A 6,412-nucleotide genomic window follows, 5' to 3' on the forward strand; every position below is an offset into this window, starting at 1 on the left:
AGAAAAATAAAGATGATAAAGGAAAAAACCCTGAATATCTGACAAGATAATGAATATAAATACAAAGGTGTGTAAAAAAGGGTTCTAACCCCTAGCAAAGAAAAGAAATGAAATGAAAATGTGTATGCACTTGATCATTGCCTAGCGAGGGCCTAGTAGGTTTCTGGGGACGAGTCAGACCCGAGGCCGATACCTTGTCTTCCTAGGGGTGGCTTCTGCTGGAAAAAGAAAATAAGGAAGGTTGGAGCGAAAATAAAAGTGGCCGTTAAAAAAGGATTAAGTGTCACCTTGCGAGGGCTTGGTAGGTTCTTGGGTATCGAGACAGGTCCTGAGGCCGATGCCCTATTCTCCTTGGGTCACTACGCTCAGCTCCCTCTTTTTTACACGCCCAAGTATGTCAATTTAAAAAAAAACCCTAAAAGAAGAGATGTGCTAAAAGCAAATACTTCTTGATCAGGCTATAGGAGTCCTCGCCTAGTAGGAACTCCTAGTTGTGTTGTCCTTAGTTAGGTAGGTAGTTCAGACCACCACTAAGGTCAACCTCTTTGACAGTTCTTTTTAGTTTGGTTGTGTTGGAGCAGTTGGTTAGTGACTAGCTTCGGATCTTCTATCAGATGATGCTACGCCTACTCCTTGTGGATGTCATGCCTTGGTTCTGTCAAGGGGTAGGGTGAGCATTGTGTTGAGTTTTATTATATATTTGTTTTGTATCAACTTGATGCTTCCTTTGGTTGTTTATGTCCAAATCCATTATGGGATTCGACGGGCTGAGTCGCCCTATCCCGTGGTCGCCAATGAGAGTGGAATTTTGGTACCAAGAAGTGCTTAAAAATAGCTAAAAATTATGAATATCAAGGGAAAAATATTCAACGTCAAAGGCGGCGGCTCGATCTAGGATGATTTTAAGCGCCAAAGTGCTTTAAAGGCACCCGAGCGACACTTGTTGATTTTCCATAATTTTTCAGCTGTCATGTGGGTTGATAAGAGTTACTGGCCAATGCGGGATGCCAAGCCGGACGCCTAGGATTTTTCAGAGCTCAATTCGGAGTCCAGACGGGGAAATGGCCAAGAAACCGGTCAAGATGCGAAGAGGTGGATAAAATTTGGCCAAAGTGGGCAAGTGACCCTTGGGAGCCCAACTTTTAATGAAGCATGAAACTTTCATGCAAATGGAAGAGAGGAAATCGTGGAGGAGGGCGTGAGGAACCGGCGCCGAAATTTGCACCCAAATGTTGATCATGCTACTCCCTGCCTGCAAACAACCACTATAATTGACAATGGCCCTTGCCTCCCCTCTGCCTGCTGATCATATTGCCGGTCTTCGCTCCTCCAATGGCGGTCTCTATGAAGAATTCTGATTTCATTCTTTCTCTCTCCTCCCTCTCTCTCCCCTAAAGGCAGATTCATGTGGTGAAGAAGAAGAAGAAGAATGGATGACAGATGCTTGTCCAATAAAGACCGGATTGCTCCATGGTGCAAGAGGAAGGAAGATTGCTAATTGTGGACTGTCATGAGCATTAATGGTGGCTGGAAATCAGTCCCGAGATATGGCAAATAAAAACCCGCAACCCGCAAAGAACGGTAATCTCATGTTTACAAAGGAAATTGATGTTTTATGCAATTTGCTTCATGAATATTTGTTCCCATGGGATGATTATGCATTATGATGTTACTTGCTATGAGTTTGATCAGTTTATGCTCAGAAAATCAGAAAATCATAAGTGTTGTGATTGAAATTAATAGTGTAAAACTCATAAAACATGCGAAATATGGGAAAATTGGGTGTTTTTGAGATATAAATGAAAAATATAATAAGACACACCAACTAAATTTGTGCTTTTGCTGCAAATTAACCTAAGGGCCACAGCCCACAACTCATTTTGTATTTTCAATCATTTAATATTGTGAAAAAATACAAAAAAATAGAGAAAATGGAGAAAAATAAAGAAAAAATAGATTTTGAGTGCCAAAAATTAAGGAAAAATAAGATTCATGTTTGTGGATGTATGGGGGGTCTGAAGTATGAGGTTTAGCCTCAGTTCAGCCCTAATTTTATGTTTCATTGAGTTTTTATGGCTTTTTATACAATAAAAATGAGAAAAATGAACCCTAAACCTATGCACGATGCACAATCTAAACGGGTGAGGGGGTAGAGTGTATGAAAGGTGTTTAAATGCTGAATGAAATGATGAAAAGCTTGCTAGTTTTTATGCATATCATATAGATCGGCCATTAATTTAAATTAAGAACCTAGTAGCATGAGGGTTTCTCGGTGCTAGGTTCATGCAACGCCGCATACGAGCGATAGTCAAATTCATTGAAAGAATGCTTTTGCACTAAGCACAATGCTGATTCTTCTTTGTTTGAGCACGTGGAAATTCACAATTTGCATGAATCATGAATGATAAAAGGTATCAGATAATACCTCCTGGATGCATGGCAATTACTTTCTAGAGACATGACCAATGTTGAGTGAGTGAGGTTATCCCAAACTGTAGGCTAGGCGTTGGGTCTAAGGGGAAAGTAAAGTGAGGTATGGTACATTCTTGGATACGATCAATTGGTACCTTGAGTGGAAATGTGTGCGATGTTGTGTTATATATGTTTAGCGACGCATCGAGGGGCCAATCCCCAAGGTGTAGGAGAGTCGCAGTGAGGTAGCGGCAGTCAGCCGTGGGAGGACCTCCTATGTTTGTGCTTCGTGCTATTTGGCAATGTGTTGGGATTCCCTCTGAGGAGTGTTAATTGGGTTAGAGTTGGACTACGAGACGTGATACAAATGCAAGATGTTTAGGAAGATGATGTATGTGTCATCCACACTCCTGGCCGCGAGGCCGTGGGATTGTCGAGCGCATGATAGAGGTCCGGCTAGTGCATGAGCCAGTGCCGGCCCGTTTTAGGTCCCATCAGCCCTTGGCATTGTTATATTCAAATGTATGTGGGCTCATGCCTTGTGAGTCTATGGGTAGTGCAAAGTATTTTGTGACATTTATCAACAAATTTTCACGGAAAGTCTAGGATTATTCCATCAAGCTTAAATCCGATGTCTTGGATATGTCTCAGAGATGGTTTGCATTGGTTGAGAAGCAGACTTGGCATGGGCTAAAATTTCTTAGGACTGACAATGGGATATAATATGTGTCATGTGCCTTTGAGAAGTTATGTGACGAGAGGGATATTAAGCATCAGTTGACCGCCACCTATACCCCACCCCCGAATGGTTTGGCTAAGCAGGTGAATAGAACCATCCAAGAGCATTTACGCAGTATGCTTAGCTAGTAGGCCTACCATATAGATTTTGGGATGAGGCAGTCAATACAACTGTGCATATCATAAATAGATCACCTTCCAGTGGTTTGAATTTCAAGGTTGCAAAGGAGGTATAGATTGGGAAACCTCAGTCTTATGAACATCTACATTTCTTTAGATGTGAGGCATTCTGCCATGTGTCCAAGGACAAGCATAGTAAGATGGATCCTAAGAGTATCAAATACATTTTCCTTGGCTATGGAGATGCAGCGAGATGGGTTACCACCTCTGGGATCCGCAGGTGTGGAAAGTCATCCACAGTCATGATGTAGTCTTCCATGAAGAAAAGTAGCATAAGTAGCTTCAAAAGGTGGTCGATATATGCAGGGTTATATTCCAAGAGCAGCCACATGCTCCTACATAGCTAGTTGGGAAACTTGAAGCATCAGCTGATATACATGGCTAGGGTGTTGGACACAATGTTAGACATGTAGTAGAGCCTACATCAGTCTACTAGAGATAGGCATATGCCTGATAGATTTGAGCCCTCGATGCATTATATCTTGGTTACAGATGCAAGAGAGCCTCTCATCTATGATGAGGCTATGCACATGAGTGATAGTCACTCCTAGGAGAGGGCTATGTAGTTTGAGATGGACTCCCTGCATAAGAATATGACTTGGGATTTGGTTGCATTGCCTAAGGGCAAGAAGACTTTTCCATGAAAATGGATGTACAAGCTAAAAAGTACCCCTAGGCACCTCAAGCCAACTTATAATGTAAGACTTGTTGCTAAGGGTTTTAAATAGGAGCATGGAGTTGACTTTGATGAAGTCTTTTCTCCTATGGTCAAGATGACTACCTTACACTTGGTTTTGGCCTTAGTCGCGCAACTTGACTTGGACATGTATCAGATGGATGTCAAGACTTCATTCTTGCATGGCAATTTGCATGATGAGATATACATGGAGCAGCCTAAGGGATTTGCAGAACCTGGTAGAGAGCACCTAGTGTGCAAATTGAAGAATAATCTTTATGGATTGAAGCAGGCATCTAGGGAATGGTATCATAAGTTTGATGTCTTTATGCAGTCATAGGGCTACACTAGGAGTATTATGGATCCGTGTCTTTATATGAAGAAATCCTATGATGGCTCGTTGCTTATTTTGGTACTTTATGTGGATGATATCCTGATAGCAGGGAAAGCTCATGATGAGTTGGATGCTCTTAAATCTCAACTGAAGAAGAGCTTTGAAATGAAGGATTTGGGATAAACACCATATTGGGGAATATGGGAATTTCCCATAAGTTTGGGATACGTAGTCAAATCTTTGGATTTGTCATAACTTGAACACTATAACTCCAAATCGAGCGCTCTATAGCTCAATAGATTCCATTTTTCAAGTGCTTTCCAATGATAGGTAATATCATATGGTTTTGAGAAACTTGCGAGCTTGTTATCCGGGTGCCACCTTTTTTGTATTCAAAAAATGGGAATTGGGAGATTCCCAAACTCACTAATATTGTATTGATAGGCTTCTCACATCCTTGGTATGCGCATTAAGTGCGGCAAACATTAGGGACTCCTCTACCTCTCATAGAGAGAGTACATTCATAAAGTCCTTGAGTGTTTCCGCATGCAGGACATGAAGCCTATTAGCTATCCATTACCTTCTTTTGTGAAGGTTTCACAGGCCGATTGTCCACAGAAAAATGAGTAGAGGACCGAGATGGCCAAGATCCCTTATGCATCAACCGTGGGTAGTTTGATGTATGCCATGATAGCCACTCGTCTAGATATTTCCTTTGTAGTTGGTGTTGTGGCACGCTATATGGCTACACATCTGGCAGGAAACATTGGGATATCATGAAGGGTATCATGAGTTACCTAAAGGGCACAACAAATATGTGTATTTTCTATGGCAATCAGGATACAAAAGTTGTGGGGTACATAGACTCCGATTATGCAGGACAGGCAGATAGTAGGAAGTCCACTTTTCGCTATGTATTCACCTATGTTGGAGGTGCCGTCTCTTGGATGTCCAGGGTCTAGAAGTGTACGACTCTCTCTACCACTAAGGCCAAGTATGTTGCAGCCCACTAAGGCTTACAAGGAAGCCATATGGTTGGGACATTTGGTTCATGACCTTGGGATTGATGCTATTCTATGAGTGCTATTTAGTTAGCCAAGAATCTGATCTTCCGTGACGAAACACATTGAGGTGAGGTATCACTTTATATGTGGGGTTGTGGAAGATAGGTATGTTAACCTTGTTAAGATCTCCACTGACAAAAATCCTATATATATGCTCACAAAAAGCCTCACTACTAAGCGCTTTACCTTCCTCAGGAGATTGATGGGCGTTGGATGAGATGATATTTTTCCTCATCCTATTGTATATATGTGCATTGTACTGCCTTTTATTCCTTTTTCTTTTCATTGCTCATTGGGGCAAATTTGCCTTTAAGTGGGAGGTTGCTGGGGGTAAATGCGCCTTTACCTAGCCACCCGTGTATTACTACACTGACAATACCTGCCACTGCACATTGCAGGTGGCGAATGTCTGTCACCATCACTTTATTATTTATTCTTTTAGTGATAGTTTGAATAAAGAAAGGCCCAATCACACATTGTGACTGTTGGAGTTCCCATTTTGTGTCTCTCTCTTTCTTGCTCTTGCTCTCTCGCCATAGCTCTTCCAAGCAAGCTTCGATCCTTCTCACCTTTCAAAGTCATAATACACAATCGGAATGTCAAGTTTATGAGAAAGTTTTGGCAGGTATTTTTCACATGTATGGACACCAAGCTTGCTCCATCAATTGCATACCACCCCTAGATAGATGGCTAGACTAAAAGAGTAAATAAATGGCTTGAAACATACTTAGGACACTTTTTCCATGATGTACAATACAATTGGGATACATGGCTCCACTTAGCTGAATTCGCATATAACAAATCCACCCACACTAGCATTGGGGTTTCCCCTTTTGAGGCATTATATGGGTATAAGGTTCCCCTTCCTATAGTCTTATTCAATGATAAGATCAACCCTCAGAGCAAAGCTAAGTTAAATCCCATACAGACCTTGCTTCAACAATGCAAGATGAATCTTCAAAAGGCACAAACTCACATGAAACTCTATGTTGATGAGAGAAAAGAAGG

This window comes from Lygodium microphyllum, chromosome 23 (genome assembly GCF_053477565.2).
Source record: "Lygodium microphyllum isolate KBCC chromosome 23, Lygodium_microphyllum_v1.1.10, whole genome shotgun sequence".
NCBI lineage: Eukaryota > Viridiplantae > Streptophyta > Polypodiopsida > Schizaeales > Lygodiaceae > Lygodium > Lygodium microphyllum.